Here is a 17,315-nt window from a genome sequence, read left to right as displayed (position 1 = left end):
CCATTCAGACTCTGTAGGCTTTCAGGGACCTTAAGGATGCCCACCCGTGGAGCACAGACTTGAACTCGGCAGGCAAGCCACACCGAGCTGCACATTCACGTTCACATACACACCTAAGGTTATTACATTCCCTCCCATAGAATTTCCACAGACAAGACCAAAAACAATGACAATAACAACTGGATAAAACAAGTACAGAAGTGGCCACAAAACAGGTGTTTACAGGTTTACTAAAGGACTGACCAACTTCTCGACATCTAGGTGTGGCCCTGGGGTGGGAAGTCACGTGTCCAGGCTTTCACTTAATACCCCAGACAAAAGCACATGTGCGTTTAAAATTAAAATGATAAACTAGTTTACCTCCGGAGGTTCAGACAGGTGACTCTCACAGATTACTGGCGCCATTTTCAGTGAGGCAGGAAAGACAAGAGTGTTTCCCCGGCTCCCAAAACGTAGATGACTATGTAAGTGCACTTTGCTCCTAGCCCCTGAGGGTGGGAAGAGGCAATGAGGCATATCACACCCAAGTAGGTGCAGAAACAAAGAGTGGGAGGGGAAGCCAGAAAAAGCAAGGTTAAGATTAAAGGAGCCCTCTGGGGCTAGTCAATCCCTGAGAATGTCAGCCATTCCCACTGGCAGTGTGTTTGCTGTCAGGATGACTTTAGGTTAAAGCCGTAGTTCTTTTCTCTTTTTCTGAAACCAGAGAAGTTATTTAACATTTATTCAAGGTGGGGGAACCTCAAGGTAAAGACGGGAAGCATGGGAACCATCGGGAGAGCCTGTTGATGCAGAGGGCTCTGATAATTTTGGATTCTCAGGTGGCGGTAATTTCTTGGCCGCTAGGATCCTAGGAGGAAGAAAAGGTTTTAACCAGGGTGGGGTGTATGTGTGAGGCCATCCAACGTTGAAGGTTGGCCATTCATTCCTGGAAAAGACAGAGAACTTTTTCTTTAAGCCTTAATCTGTCAGCTCTTTCCCTAATGTCCTTGAAATGGTCCAAGACTAAAGTCAAGGGGGTAGTTTGAGTCTGTCCCATAGCATCAGTCCAACCAAACCAAGACAACACAATCAACAAAACTAGGACAAAGAACATGGGAACCAGGCCTCCTGGCCAGGGGAAGCAAAGCCGAAAGTGAGAGGATGGCCTTACACCATGCTGCGGGTTCTCATGGGGCTCTTGGATAATTTCTGGGAGCTTATTGAAATTAACAGACTTACTTGAGGCTGCTCGCATGCCTGCCAGCAAACATTGGATCATCTGATCCTATCGCCTATGGCCAGTTCCCTGTTGCTGGTAATTCCAATTAGAGTCAGCTGCCGGTACGGCCTTTGCCCCAATAGGTATTGTGGGATCAGTAATATGAATCTGGTCTCTGTGGTCACGAGCAGCTGTCTGGATTCGTTCCCTTTCCTCTGAGGTTAAGGTAGAGGTCAGGATTACATGGATATCATGCCAGGTGAGATCATATGCTTGGGCCAAATATTGAAATTCCTTATTGTGTATTGTGAGGGGTCCAAGGAGAATGACCCTAGGCGCTTTTCTATGGTCAACAGGTCAGGTAGAGAAAAAAGGGTACGTGAACTCTAACAAGCCCCTCCGGACCTGCCACTTCCCTGAAAGGTAAAATGGCCGCCGCAGGGGCATTTTCCGGTTGTTGGTAAGCGCGGGTACAAATGGCGATAGGTGGTGTGGGAGGAGCGGATGTGGCGGGAAGGGTGGGGCTCAGAGGAGGAGGAGGAGCAGATACCAGAGGAGGAGGAGGAGGAGGAGGAGCGGATGCCGGAGGAGGAGGAGTGGGTGGTGGGGGAGGGGGAGCGAGCACCAGAGTTATAGGGAGGTTATAGGGTTATAGGAAGGAGGGGCAGGGGCGCCTGGGTGGCTCAATTGGTTAAACTGCTCAGGTCAGACCTCACATTCGTGGGTTGGAGCCCCGCGTCAGGCTCTGTGCTGACAGCTAGCTCAGAGACTGGAGCCTGCTTCCATTTTCCCTGCCTAAGACAGAAATTACCTAAATTGGTAAAAGTTTGGAAATCGAGGGGCCCTTCTGGGGGCCTTTGGGATTGGTGGTCCAGCTTGTAGAGGGGCCATACAACCATACAGAGACGTATTAGGTGGTTGTGGCAAAGGTCACCATCGTAACCAAGAAACCAGAAGTTCTTCAGAAGGCATTGTAAGGGGTGAGTGCTCCTTTTGTGAGTTCTGGCTTAGATTGGGAAGTTCCCATAATATCCGGCCTAAAGTCTCGGGACTGAAGTAGGAATCCCTGTGTTCAGGCTCGAGATCTGAACGGAGGGTTGGCTCATCCTAGGGTCCGGGATGTCTCCCCAACCCAGGAGGCCAGAGTGGATATAGCCCCTGGGACTATACCACCAGAGTAGCCCCTGAAGCTACGGTGGAGGGGTTGTCCTGACGCGGCTGCGATTTCGGACAGGATCCCCTATGGGGGCTTGGATAATCAGGGAACTTACCCAATTAGTAGAGTTCGGGTCCTGGACCAGAAGTTCAACAGGAGGGCCCCAGCCTGGCAGGGGCAGTTTCTGTTTTGGCACCAAGGCGTGATCCCCGGATCGGGAAGGAGAGAGCTCAGCTAGAAGCCAGCTGCTGAGCTGCTATCTCCTCCCGGGTTTTGGCACAAAACATAAGATTTAATAGATGGAGGCAGAGACGAGAGGAAAGAAAGAGACCAAGTTATGGAGCCAAGAAAGCCTTTATTGGGATCTGCGATTCCCGGGCGAGGTTCCGGGACTCCGGGAGTGGGGAGGGGAGTCGCACCTGGTACGGGAAGGGTGAAATATTTTATGGATGAAAGACTTCTTGGTTTGGTCTTGGGAGGGCAGATGATCAAATAAGGGCATTTTAGGGCCGTGGCGGGATGGGATAGATTGCCTCCTCTGTGGGGGTGATGGGAAGCTGGAGCTTCATGATTGGTTGTTTTCAAACTGGCGCGGGACATTCCAGGTCTGCAGGTGGGGTGTGGACGTTGTCAGTGCACGGAGTTCTTCTCCTACCCACAGCAAAATGGCCACTCAGTCGCCATCTTAAGATAACTCTTAGAGAAAGGACACTGATGATAATTCAAGAGCAAAAAAGATAAACAACCCAATTAAAAAATGGCTAAAATTTGAGCAGACACTTCACAAGGAAAGATAGATCAATGGCCAGTGGGCACTATAAAACATGCTCAATGTCATTAAATATCAGGAAAATGCAAATTAAAACAAATTTAAAATGAGGTACTGCTACATACCCACCAGAATAACTTAAATTAAAAAGACTGACAATACCAAACATAAGCAAGGGCACTGAACAATATTAACTTTCCTATTTTGTTCATGGGAGTGTAAAAATCATGTAACCACTATGAAATAAAGGTCTGGCAGTTTTATATGAAACTAAACATACCCCTATGACCCAGCAATTTTGGTTTTAGGTATTTACCCAAGAGAAATGAAAGCATATGTCTGCAAGAAGACTAGTATGAGAATGGTAATAGCATTTTTCTTTATAAAGCCCCAAACTAGAAACATCCCAGATGTCAGTCAACAGGAGGATGTATAAACAAATTGCCGTATATTCACTCAGTGAAAAGGAACAAACTACTTATTCATGCAACACTATGAATGAATTTCAAAAATATTATGCCGAGTGCAAGAAGCTTTGTACAAAAGAGTACATACTGTAGGATTGCATTTACATGAAGTTCTAAAGCCGGCAGAACTCATGTATGATTAAAAAAAAAAAAAAGATGAGAACACTGGTTGGGGGGAGGGACAGGACTGGGAAGGGACAGGGAAATTTCTGGATGATAATATTTTATATTTTGATAGGGGTTTGGGTTATAGAGATGTATGCATTTCAGATACTCATTGAATAATAATACTGTTAACATGAATGCATTTTAGTTTGTGTACAATTTTCTCTCAAAGAAGAAATAGTAACTTTCGTCAGTGATATATATATACTGAAATGTTTTGGGGTAGAATATAATGCTAGGGAAAGTGCACCTTACATTGAAATACATCAAAAGGGGAGAAAAATGATGGCCTCATGGATGGGTAAAGGGATAGATATGTGATAAAGCAAATATAGTACACTATTAACTTTTTAGTATAATATTTATAAGTGGTTCACACAGAGGATGTTCACGATACAATTATTTCAATTTCCTTTCTTTTTAAAAATGATTTTATTTTTAAGTAATCTCTCCACCCAATGCAGGCCTCAAACTCGCAACTCGCAAGATCAGGAGGCACATACCCCACCATCTGAGCCAGCCAGGCACTCCTATTTCTATTTTCTATATTTGAAAATTTTCCAAATAAACTCTTGAGAGGGGGGAGTGAATAGTAGCCATGTCCAAATACTTTTGTGGCAGCGCCATTTGTAAGGGCCCTCAAATTGAAACAATTTCTATGCCTATCAACAGTAGAAGGGATAAATCAATTGCATTATAATCATACAGTGGAATAGTCTACAGCAATGAGGGTGTAAGACAGACTGTATGGAACAGCATGGATGACCCTCACAAACACAATGTGAAATGAAAGAAGTCAGATGCTAAAGGCACAACTCATTTGTATAAAGTTCAAAAACAGGCAAAACTAGTCTGTGCTGTTCAAAGTCAGGATAGTGATTGCCCTTGGGTGGAGTCGTGATTGGAAGAGAACAGGACGGGGGCTCCCGGGTGCCTGACTTCAGTGCAGGTTACATGGGTGTATGAAAATTCACATTTTCCTCTGTATCTGTTATTACTTCAACAAAAAGTTCAAGGAAATTTGTGTTAGACCTCACTGTTCTTTAAACAGGTTCCTCAGCCTCGCCCTGCCTCCGGGAATTCTGTGCCAGCCATCTTTCTCTCATCTCTCTTCTCCCATTTCCCAGGCTCTGACACGCCTGTCTTCCTCACCTGCCAGGGAAAAGCTCAGTGCAGAGGAATTTAATTCTCAACCCCTACGCTAGTCAAGACTCCAGGATGGAGCCAATTGGAAAAGGCTCATTAATGACTTTATCTAAATCAAGGAGCCATGAGGCCCCAAGATAAATTTCTTTGCTTCCTGACAACAGTAATTGCTCTAGGCATTTTTTAAAAGCAAATTTTGTTTCCCTCTATGTTGGTGTCTCCGTCTTTCCCTTCTGCTACCCACAGTTTTTCCCTTCCATCCTCTTCCCTTTAAAGTGATAGCGGCAACTTACTCCTTTCCCCATATCTGGGAAGCAGTGATTTGTCTTAGACATTGTTTTAGTGCTTGAGCTCAGGACCAGGGTTCCCTTGGCTGGTAGGTCAACCTCCAGATCCCAGAGAATGGTCAGGTGTAGGGGTGGAGGTGGTCACCTGAAGGAAGGGATAATTAAGCATGTCTTCTTTATCTGATGGGTCAATTCTCAGTCTTCTTGTTACTTGACCAATCAGAAGCATCTAACACAACTGATCCCTCCATCTTCCTTGAAACACTTCCAAGTTGCTTCATACGTCCTTGTCTCTTCCTTCTTAGTCTCCAGTTGGTTCCTGTTCATCTCTTTGACCTCTAAATGTTAAGAGTGCCCCAGAACATTATCCTTTGACCTCACCTCTTTAGTTACTTTGACTCCCTGAATGATTTCACTCAATATTTGTGGCTTAAAAAAATACCATCCACACCCTAATGACTTCCATATTTGTGATTCCAGCTAGATCTCTCCCCTGAAGTCCACAACTATATATTAATCCACCTACTCACTGAGATCTTGACTAGGCATCTCAAATTTACCATATCCAGTACTGAGCTCCTGATATCCCTCCTTCAAACTGTCCCTCCACTCTCATCTCAATAAAGCTTCCATCTCCCAGATGCTCAGGACAAAAACTTGGGTATCATTTCCTACTCCTCTCTTTCTCTCACATTGCATCTCTAATCTTCCAGGAAGTCCTATTGACTTACCATCAAAATACATCAAGAATCTGACTGCTGCCAGCACCGTCCTCCATCCAAGCTGCCATTATTTCTCACTTGGATTATTGATAGCCTCCCAACCTTGTCCCCTTTCAGCCTGCTCTCAACACAATCACTAGAGAGACACTATGAAAACGCACATCTGCTCAAAACCCTCCAGCAGCTTCCCATTTCACTCAGCACAAGGCCAACACCCTGACAGTGGCCTGCAGGGCTCCAGAGTCCGGCCACTTCTCCTTCCCTCTCACTTCATCTGCAGCTCCTTTTCCCTCACTCACCCCCTACTGGCCTTTTTGTCATTCCTTGAACACATAGGCACGCTCCTGCCCTGTGCCTCTGCAGCTGCCCTTCCGTGTAAACGCCCCTCCCCCACACGGCTTGCTCTGGGGCTCATAAATCTTAAGTCCGGTGTTATTTTCTCAGTAAGGCCCACCCTCACCACCCTGCCTAAAACTACACTTCCTCAGATATCCTTTCTCTTATTTCTCTCTTTAACACTTACTGTCACCTACTGTGCCTATAGTTTCATGTACTTACATTCTATTTTAAAAGGATGTTTCTTTTTGAGAGAGAGCATGCGCATGCAAGCAGGGAAGGAGTGGAGAGAGAGGCAGTGAGAATCCCAGGCAGGCTCCACACTCACCATGGAGTCTGACATGAGGCCCAATCTCACGACCCTGAGATTATGACCTGAGCTGAAATCAAGAGTCAGGTGCTTAACTGACTGAGCCCCCCCATTCTTTTCTTTTCCTTTTGTTTTTTTTTTTAAGTAAGCTTTGTGACCCGTGTGGGGCTTGAACTTACAACCCTGAGATCAAGAGTCACATGCTCTGCAACTTACCTGTCTTCCCTCAACTAGAACAAAGAGTCCGTGATATATGGACTACAACAGTCCCGGCATAGATGGGTGTTTAATATTTGTTGCATGAATGAATGCGTATCTCAGAATGGCCTGAGAGGTGCTAACAGGTGAGAGGAAGTAAGTCAGATTAGGGAAGGCCAGGGAAGACCGCAGATATCTGGAAGGGGATGGAATTTCCTTCAGTCTTTGGAGAATGGGGAGCCTGTAGAAAGTGAGGACAAAGAGAGAACCATGGGCATAGTGCTGAAGAGCACTCGTTTTGGAATCAGCTGGCTCATGTCCAGGTCCTGGCTCCTTCACTTAGTAGGTGTAGACAAGCTAGTCAGTTTCTCTGGATGCCAGTTTCTATGCCTGTAAAACAGAAATTCTTCTCTGGGTCTCAGTTTCTGTATCTATAAAATAGAGATTACCATCGTACCTACCTCATAGGAGTGCTTGGGTTGTTTTAGGATTTAAGTTTATTTACTCATTGAGAGAGAATGAGAGAGAGAGAGGGAGAACAAGAACCAGCTGGAGAGGGGCAGAGAGAGAGAGAGGGAGACAGAAGACCCGAAGCAGGCTCTGTGCTGACAGGCAGAGAGGCTGACGCGGGGCTTGAACCCAAGAACTATGAGATCATGACCTGAACCAAAGTTAGACACCCAACCAACTGAGCCACCCAGGCGCCCCAAACAGTTCTACTATTGTTGTGTGGAGCTTAAAATACCTTTGAGCTGAGACTTCATGTTGAAGCCATTGCAGAGTGTCTCAAACCGGCGACAGAGATAGAACGAGTTGGACTTGAGCTTTAGACACAAGAGGTACAGCCCGTCACGGTGCAACAGCTTTTTTCTCAGAACTGTCGGTCCCTGGTCTCAACCAGATGGGTTGAACCTAATTTCTGTTGGGCATCAGATAAGATGGCGCTGCTTACAAGCAAAAAGGGAATCAGAATGAGGCGGAAATGTGGCAGAAGTCCTCTGCTGGGGCACGAGGCAGCTCTCAGCTCCCCGTTGCTGACACAGTCAAAGCAAAGAGCAGTGATTCACTCCGATCCTCTCATTGAACTCAGGATTTTGGCCAAGTGTAGGTTTCAGGGATGGTTGGTGGATTATTTTTTTCTCTTCCTGAGTTGAAAGAGCAACTCTGTTTCTAAAAAGGCACTTTCTTTCTGCGGAGAAATTCTGTGGTGAGCGCTCGCGGGGGCTGGGTGTGGGGAGAACCACCTTTGCTTATGTCTGGGGAGAGAAAGAAATCTAGTGGCCCTATTTTTTTTCCCCCTCCCACCCGGTAAAGATGCAGAGCTGAAAGGTGTCTTTCAGAAGGGCCAGAGACAAGGGAGTTGACGCGTAGGTAAGAGGACGCTGAACAGGAGGCCAAAGAAGTGGGTTCTTGTTTGTTAGCATAGGTTTGTGGCAAGGAGGTCTGTGAAGGCCTCCCCCAGAGCGCCTGGGATTAAACAGAACAAATAAAACCTCTATTTGTTCATCTCTACCCTGGATTTAGATGGTGCTTTACGGCCAGGGTTATTGGGATCAGCTGAAACCCAGGCTGATGTTTATTCCTGGGATTGCAAAGACAGACAAATACCTCTCTGTCCTTCCATTTTCCAGGCCAAGAGGGCAGGAGACATTTTCAATCAAGCAGGCAGGCAGCGAAGAATTATGTTTTAGTGTCCACTGTGTCCCCCAATGCTGAGCCACCTAAATATAAATAGAAAAAGTACAAAATTCTAGCTCCAGCCTTCAAGGCACATAAAATCGAGCCAGCAGGAGGAGGCTGGGGGGGGGGGGTGCAAAACAAATTGAAGAGGACCTGTTAACAAACAGCAGTGTGAGGTAGTAGGAACTAATCTTACAAGAGGTAAGAGAGGAGGCAGGTAAGGAGTGGGTGCTGGGGAGCTCTCGGAGGAAGTTCATCAGACGATTAGCGACACGATGACAGAAAGCCCGTCTGTTTTGTTCTCTGCCGTAGCCTGGCACACAGCATAATGTCCGATGCAGAGTGGGCATTCAGTAAATATTTGAGGAATGAATGCAGAAGGAGGGGGATGATATTAGAAAAATAAATAGACAAAGAGGGAGGAGGGCATTCCAGCATGAGGAAAGGCCCAGAGAAATGGTCGGATGTCTTGGTGAGACCAGTTTGACCACAGTGTAGGGTGTGTAGTGAGGAGAAGTGGGAAATGAGGTTAGATACGGGGCCAGGTGGGGGAGGCTGGAAAACGAGGCAGAGAAATTCAGAGATGACTGTTCATTCCTTCCTCAAGCTTTTACTGAGCGGAGACCATGACCCAGGCAAGGGAGAGTAGGAAGGCTATAAAGATGAATTAAAGGCATCTCCATCCGTTGGGGATAGGTGGAATGTCTGCACTTTATTGTTGTAATAAGTGATGTGATAATATGGAATGGATGAAATATTTTGACATTCTAGTCACAGTTTGGTTGCAGGAAATTCAGGCCATGTCTAGCTTGCTCAATTTAACTGAGACGCTATTGAAAGTTACATTAGACAGCCAAGGCTGGGAAGTGGACTTCAAAAGTGATAGGAGGGGGCTCGACCTGGTAACGTGGGCTGCTTCTCCTCCCTTCCTCTCCCTTGGCATTGCCTCATGGGTGGTCTCTCACCTCTGCCCCTTTACGTATGCTCGTTCTCCTGCCTTTACCTGGTGCAAGCTTACACCCTAACACCACAGTACCCTCCCGCTCCAGGGCCGGCCATCTTCATCTGCTCTCTGAGCCTTTTAGGTCAGAATATTGAGAAAACAGAAGCTGATAGGCTCAGCTCAGACTATGGATGGGTACTCCTAGGTCAGGTGATCACTTAGAACCAATCAGCTATGGTCAGAAGGCAAATCATGTGATTGAAACATGACTGCCTAAGCCTACCAAGAACTGCAGATAAGGGGGCATTCCAAAGAAGGGGCAGTGATGGAGCAAATCAATTCGGCTGCTGGGGGTGATAAAGGGAGAAGGCTATCAGACACGAACAGAACCTGATTTAAAGGTTTGAATTATGGGCGCCTGGGTGGCTCAGTTGGTTAAGCTTCTGACTTCAGCTCAGACCAGGATCTCACACTTTGTGGGTTTGAGCCCCACATTGGGCTCTCTGCTGATCATGCAGAATCTGCTTGGAATTGGGATTTTCTCTCCCCCCTCCCCCCTCTCTCTGTCCCTCCCCCACGTTCTCTCTTTTCTGTCTCTCAAAATGAATAAACGTTAAAAAACAAATAAACAAATAAAGGTATGATGTAGTCCTAGGAGAAAAAAAACAATTCCCAGCTGTGGATGAAAGCAGTATTTTAGAGCAGTTAGACTGGCTGTGGCCCATAGGTCAGAAACTGAAGGGACCATGAAGAAAACTTCTGCCTGAACCAGAACGGAGCAGTTTAGAGATAAGGATTTTAAAAATAAAAGTAGCCTAAATTTTTATAGGGCAGAGTCAGCTTCTCATTTATTGCAATAACCGTGTCCTCATAGTCAGGCTCAGAGAAGAAATTCACTACACAGTTGTCAGAATGAATTGAATTCCCCTAAAACCCAGAGAAACAACTGAACATATTGCTATTTGTATTCTGTTAGGGACAGAGCCAGGACTAGGAACACAAAACAAAACAAAGCAAAATTCAAAATATGATTTTCTGATTCCTGGTGCAGGGCTCGGGTCACTGCCTGCAGACTTGGTGAGAAGCAAAAATGCAGCAGAAGGAGTCTGGGCCAAGCTGCCTGGCAGAGGGCGAGATGGACAGATAGCACTGTGCCCAGTGGCCCAGAGGCAGATCAAAGCCAGCTTCCCCAGCACAGGCAGCAGGCATGGCAGGAATCTGGGGGACCTCTCACCCAGTCCCCCACCCATGCTCACAGATGGAAAGCCACACCATTAGTGGTCACACCTTTGAGCACTGCCAGCACACAGGCATCTGTGACAGATCCTTTATAGTCAAGTGTGTGACTCCCTCCAGATAGGCAGCTGTGAGGCCTGTGAGTGGAGGATTTCTGGCCAGACCACCTGCACTCCCAGCCCAGGTCTGCCGCTTGGGCGCGGTGCCCAACTACTTAACTACTTTGTGTCTCAGTTTCCTCATTTGTAAAACAGGGATAATAAACTCCCTCGGAGGGTCGAGGAGAAGATTCAGTGAGATAATATCTGCAAAACAAAACAGTGCCTGGCACATTTTAAGCAATCATGATTACTATAATTGGTACAAAAAAAACTAGACTGCAGAGAGAGCTTCCCAGCCTGGAGAACCTTGGAGCCCATTTAACACCCGCATAACCCACCAGTTAGCGCCTGTGATTTGGGCCTAATACCAGTCCTTCTTTCTTCCGGGAATAGATCTGATTGGTCTAGGAGCTAAGCCAGACTAATCATAATTCTTCCCTAAAATTTGTCTTTTCATTTTTTTTAAATATTTTATTTTTCGAGAGACAGAGAGAGACGGAGCATGAGCAAGGGAGGGGCAGAGAGAGACACACACAGAGAATCCAAAGTAGGCTCCAGGCTCTGAGCTGTCAGCACAGAGCCCGATGTGGGGTTCAAACCCATGGGTGCGGAATCATGACCTGAGCCAAAGTTGGACACTCAACTGACTGAGCCACTCAGGAGCCTCCCCCACACCTAGGATTTTTCTAACTGGATCTTTCAACTGGTAGAAAGAGAAAATTCACTACTTGCCGCCCATCCTTTTGCCTCCTTTAGGGGTTCATCTAGTAAATATATGAGCCCGGACCTGCATTTGCTCCTTTTCCCCTCCATGTGCAGAAGCAGACCTGAGACAATAAAGCTGATTTGCGAGGAGAAGCTGGAACAGAGTCTTGGCTGGAGTAGAGCCCAAGTCTCTGAATCCAGTGGACCCTGGATCCCGACACCCACTCCTACTGGTCTGCATTGGAGTACAGAACCCTTTAAATTAGTCGATCTCAGGGCACCTGAGTGGCTCAGTTGGTTAATTAAGCGTCTGCCTTCAGCTCAGGTCATGAATTCATAGTCTGTGAGTTTGAAACCCCTGTCGGGTTCTGTGCTGACAGCTTGGAGCCTGGAGCCTGCTTTGGACTCTGTGCCTCCCTCCCTCTCTCTCTGCCCCTCTCCTGATTATGCTCTTTCTCTCTCTCTCTCTCTCAAAGATAAACATTAAAAAAATAAAAAATAAATCAGTCTCTCTCTCTCTCTCTTTCTCATCCCATTCCTCTCCCTCTTCACCCTATCCTTCTCTCACGCTCTTATTCTCCCTTCCTCCTTACTTTAGATTACATTTCTACTACTGGCAAATAGAATTTGTGCCTGAGGATCTATTCAGAAGGAAAACATTTTCTTTTACATCAAACACAAAATTACAGCACTTAAGTTTTATGTCACAATAATGTAGATCCTGATAGTCTAGATTGCTTTGTTTTTCTTTAATAAAGAACATCAGTGAGAAAATTGATGGTGCTTTCTCTCTATTAAAATGTTTCTATCTTGGACCATTTGAAAATGAGCAACCTAGGGTCAACTTTTTAAAGTTTTCTCTCTTAAACTTATAAGCTCTTCAGAGGTTAGAGTGAATTTGCAGCAAGGGTTGCCAACTCCAGTGGTGCAGCTGGTGTCAGTGCACGAGTGTGTAAGACATGTGTAAGATAACAGTGAGGGGGGTTGGGTGGCTCAATCGGTTAAACCTCGGACTGCGGCTCAGGTCATGAACTCAGGGTTTGTGAATTTGAGCCTTGCTTTGGACTCTGTGCTGACAGTTCAGAGCCTGGAGCCTGACTGAGATTCTGTCTCCTGCTCTCTCTGCCCTTCCGCTGCTCATGCGCTCTCTCAAAAATAAATAAATATTAAAAAAAAAAAAGATGAGAGTGAGAGATGAGGACTCTTGCAGAGTGATGAGTGCTCGGCCCATCTAAGGGGGGCTGCTACCCTCAGCCCCACCCCGTTGCCTCCATGTGCGCATGTGAACATGGAGCTGCCTGGTACTACGGTTTTAAGAAATTCCAGACATTTGAAGGGCGCCTGGGTGGCTCAGTCGGTTAAGCCTCCGGCTTCGGCTCAGGGCAGATCTCACGTTCGTGGGTTCGAGCCCCACGTCGGGTTCTGTGCTGACAGCTAGCTCAGAGCCTGGAGCCTGCTTCCAGTTCTGTGTCTCCTTCTCTCTCTGCCCTCCCCCCTCTCATGCTCTGTCTCTCTCTGTATCAAACATAAATAAAACATTAAAAAAAAAAAAGAAAAATCTATTTATAAAAAAAAAAATTCCAGACATTTGGAATGTTCAGTGGGAAATTCTAAACTTTGAACGCTATGAGTTTTTGATTTTTAAAAATGGGTGTGGGGGTGCCTGGGTGGCTCAGTCGGTTGAGCGTCCGACTTTGGCTCAGGTCATGATCTCATGGTTCGTGGGTTCGAGCCCCGCGTCAGGCTCTGTGCTGACAGCTAGCTCAGAGCCTGGAGCCTGCTTCAGATTCTGTGTCTCCTTCTCTCTCTGACCCTCCCCTGCTCGCACCCTCTCTCTCTGTCTCTCAAAAATAAATGAAAATAAGGGCGTCTGGGTGGCTCAGTCGGTTAAGCCTCCAACTTTGGCTTAGGTCATGATCTCACATGTGTGGGTTCAAGCCCCGTGTCGGGATTTGTGCTGACAGCTAGTTCAGAGCCTGGAGCCTGCTTCAGATTCTGTGTCTCCTTCTCTCTCTGCCCCTCCCCCCTCATGCTCTGTCTCTCTCGATATCGAAAATAAATAAAATATTTAAAAATAAATTAATAAATAAAAATAAATGGGTGTGTAGGTAGGGTGACTGATTGTCCCGGTTTGTCCAGGATTAAGGAGTTTCTGGGGTGCGGAACTAAGATTGCAACCAAGGACAAGCTGGTCACCCTACGCGTCAGCTGAAAGGAGCACACGTGATTCTTGTGGCCCACACACTCTCGTTTTGCCCGGAAGCAGCCCATGAGGTAGCCAAGAAGGAACACATATCCTCCGGGTCCCCTCCCCAAACCCCAGGAGGAAGATGCATGGTTACTCCCATTTAACAGAGACTCACAAGCCCCTACAATGAGTGCGAGGCAGAGAGTTCCTGTCTTCCAGGAGCCAATGACACGTTTCCTCGGCTCCCCTTGTGGGCCTGGCTTTAGGGGATCAGTAAGATTCAGGCCTCTCCCCACTCCTTCCAGCAGTTTCTCCATGGCTGTAAAATCTCATCTCTGCTTCGAGAGGGCAGGGCCTTCTAGGCAGCCAGGAGATTAAGGGGTTTTTCCCTTAATCCCTCCTCTTTAGGCTGAAAGGCTACATTTATAAGTACATTCTGTACAGTGAACTTGGACCTGGTCCACTTTTAGGAATGTGGAAACCAAAGGCGCAGAGTAGGGAGGTGACTTGCTCGAAGCACACAGCACACTGGTGATAGAAACTCACCTCTTGGTGTCTTGCTTGCTGGCTTGGTACCTGTCTCTCTGTTTAGGGAAAGGGAAGGGGACTGACATGGCTGACTGCCTCCTCATCCTGGGCCCCATGCTGGGCACTCAGCAGCCCTCCTGATGCCCCATAAAATCCCAAGGGAAGGCCTGGAGTCCCTGCCTGTTCCGGGCCACCACCCTGCCAATCCAGGCATGCCAGGAGGGCGGCTGGAATTGTCAGGCTGCCATTACACAAGAGAGGGGTGGACAGCTCAGAATAGAGTGAAATAATAAGGGTCACAGATAGGCTCCCTCTGCGCGCCGGTCAGCGGTGTCGGTGGCTCTGTGGGTGGGTTTCAGGGAGAGACAGGTCCGCCCCCTCGTGAAATCGTTCTCTGATGAGATGATGCATGTTAAGTGAACTATAAACTTTTAAGAGCACATTCCAGACCCACTCATAAACATTAGGAATCATTCCCTTTGGGAAAGCTAATATTCTTGAGGCAACAGAGTGTACTACCAGCCCAGAGGGGGCCCCACTAGGATTTCCTCTCGACCAGAAGACTGAATTCTTCTAAGGGAGCCAAAATTAAAGAAAAAGTGAGGTTTGTATTTTATTTGCGCTTTTAGCCCTAACACCTGGATATCTCTGACCCCTTTTAACGAGGTGGCAGACAGCCAGTGTGACATCAAAGTTACAAGCAGAAAGTTGTTGTTGTTGTTAGATCTGAGTTCAAATCCTATCTCTGCCACTTATCTGATGGGCGATGTGGGAGACAGCCTACTAAAACACTCTGGCCCTCAGATTTCCCCTCTGAGAATGAACTGGCAAGACTAGATCACAGCGTAAGGATTAAAAATGAGAAACACACACTGACCATATGACCCTGTAATCTCACTCCTACATCCTGGTCAGCGAGAAATGAAAATGTCTATTCACACAAAAACCTGTGTATCAGTAGACGTTCCCCTCATACTTGTCCAAAGGTTCTTCAACTGATGAATGGATAAACAAATGGTACATCCATACAATGGAACAGGAGTCTGGTAAGTGACAAAAGTCAGATGCAAAAAATTACATATTGCATGATCCATTTCCATGACATTCTGGCAAAAACCAAACTGTAAGGACAGAGAACATATCAGTCGCTGGGGGCTGGCGGTGCAGATAGGGTCGCTACGGGCTAGAGATGGGGGTAGAGGATGGCTAGAGAGGGGCACGAGAGAGTTTGGGGGGGAGGGATAGAACTGTATCTTGGGACACTTGGGTGGCTCAGTTGATTGAGCATCCGACTTCAGCTCAGGTTACAATCTTGCAGTTCGTGAGTTCGAGTCCCACACTGGGCTTGCTGCTCTCAGTGCAGAGCTTGCTTTGAATCTTCTGTCCTCCTCTCTTTCTGTCCCTCCCCTGCTCACCTTCTCTCTCGCTCTCTCTCTCAAAAATAAATAAAACCTTAGAAACCGTTTTTAAAAAGAACTGTTCTATATCTCGATTATGATAGTGGCTACACAACTATGCATTTGTCAAAAATCACAGAACTGTCCACTAAAAAGAGTGAATTTTACTGTATGTAAATTATGTCTCATGACGCATGACTTTTAAAAAATGTGAAAACAAAGGAAAACGGCTCAGGTCCTCAGTTCCCCCCAGAAGAAAATACCTAGGGACTCCTTTTCACTGAAATGTTAGTAACAATGTGTTCTTCTCTCCAGCATTTTTACTCTTGTAAAAAGAGCCTGTAACTTTTGTAGAAAAAGAAGGGTGACAGAGAGAGAGAGAGAGAGAGAAAGAGAGAGAGAGTGTGTGTGTGTCCTATGTGTGTATTTGTATTTATTTATATATGTATAAAGAAACTCTGAAAAGATACGCAAGAAGCTAATAACAACGCTAAGTACAGGGGTGCAGTAGGAACTGGGCAGATGGGGACCCCGTAGGAGGAAGGCTTTCAAAAATAACTTGTGTGTATGTGTAATACATTCACGTGGTTCAAAAATTATATAATCGTTATTATATAATAATATTATATATGTTTATTATAAGCATTATATAATTCTGAACCATGTGAATGTGTTACACATAAAAACATAAAATTATTTTTAAAAATCAAGAGGTTTACAAGACCGAGAACTGCTGGCTGCCGAGGATGACTCTCCCCCGGTGGAATCTGCGAGGGGGTGGCGCTCTGTGCAGCCACGTCACGTGAGCGTGGCCTCCTCGGCCTTGCCCCACCTACCCTGCCGGTACACCCAGGCAGGGCTTGGCTCCTGGAGGAGGTGGGCTCCCGCTCTCAGGAGGAAGCAGAGTTGTGAACGAACACCCTCCTTTTCCTCCAGATGTCTGCCCCGTGGGCCTCCCACTGGCAGAAATTCCTTTGAGTCTTCTACCCTTCCATCGGAGTAGGATTTCACCCACAATTGCTCCCTGAAGGTGTCATTACAGGCTGAAAGCCATACTTTGGTGTAAACGTCTGATATCAGACTCAGACTCTTCCCCAGACACGCATTTTGGAAGATGGCAAGCACCTGACACACGGGCTGGTGGAGACACTTCGGTTCAGTACTTCTCAGTCTTGTCTGGGGGGAGTCTAGGAAACCCAGGGGGCCCCGCCGCATTTCTGACAGGAGCTCTGCAGTCAAGCTTGAGTTTGAATCTCATGTTTCCTTCTTCCTAGCTGTGAGCCCTGGCTAAGTTTTAACCCCTCTGTGCCTCAGTTTCCTCATTTGTGAAACAAGAATACTAATGACACCCTACGTTGAATGCGTCACTACGGAGGTGAAAGGAGATTATGTGGTGACAGACACACCGTGGAAGACGCACCTTAGATTCTTAGCACCCAGGAGCCCTTCTCGGCCAGGTCCGCCTGGGCCAACCGAAGGCCACACATGTGGGTCAGGGGGAAAGGGTGACAGACTCAGGAGCAGCGATGTGGAACAATACCGAGAATGAAAGCAGGGTGGTGGGGCTGACTCACTGGATGACTCATTTCCTTGCCCAGGGATGTTCTGAGCGTCCACTGAGCCGCTCCTCATAGTCCTCACACCCTCTGTTCCCTTTTTGTGGGGAAGGCCCCGAGCCGATCACCCTGTACCCCCGGAGGATGGGAGCAGGATGTCAGACCTTACCCTTCGACCAGGGACCGACCCAGGTCAGCCAGTTAGAAAAATCCTTTTTCACCCTACA

At 46.9% G+C, this 17,315-nt stretch overlaps 1 protein-coding gene and 2 long non-coding RNA genes across 5 annotated transcripts in view; 1 reads left to right on the top strand and 2 right to left on the bottom strand.

Moving 5' to 3' along the window:
- Positions 1-17,315, top strand: part of NFAT5 (nuclear factor of activated T cells 5) — a 173,276-nt gene that overhangs the window by 21,328 nt on the left and 134,633 nt on the right. The window lies entirely within an intron of this gene.
- On the bottom strand, positions 413-2,067 carry LOC115279998. The gene is made up of 3 exons (XR_003903612.1): positions 2,010-2,067; positions 1,219-1,413; positions 413-488 (listed from the first exon to the last, which is right to left on the bottom strand). It is a non-coding gene; the product is annotated as an uncharacterized LOC115279998 (long non-coding RNA).
- On the bottom strand, positions 6,837-15,029 carry LOC115279997. Its single transcript, XR_003903611.1, has 4 exons — positions 15,013-15,029; positions 8,363-8,475; positions 7,500-7,673; positions 6,837-7,144 (listed from the first exon to the last, which is right to left on the bottom strand). It is a non-coding gene; the product is annotated as an uncharacterized LOC115279997 (long non-coding RNA).

The sequence above is a fragment of the Suricata suricatta genome, chromosome 16, assembly GCF_006229205.1.
Source record: "Suricata suricatta isolate VVHF042 chromosome 16, meerkat_22Aug2017_6uvM2_HiC, whole genome shotgun sequence".
Taxonomy (NCBI): domain Eukaryota; kingdom Metazoa; phylum Chordata; class Mammalia; order Carnivora; family Herpestidae; genus Suricata; species Suricata suricatta.
The sequence above is the reverse complement of the archived record's forward strand: the minus strand, read 5'-3'. Positions and strand labels throughout refer to the sequence as shown.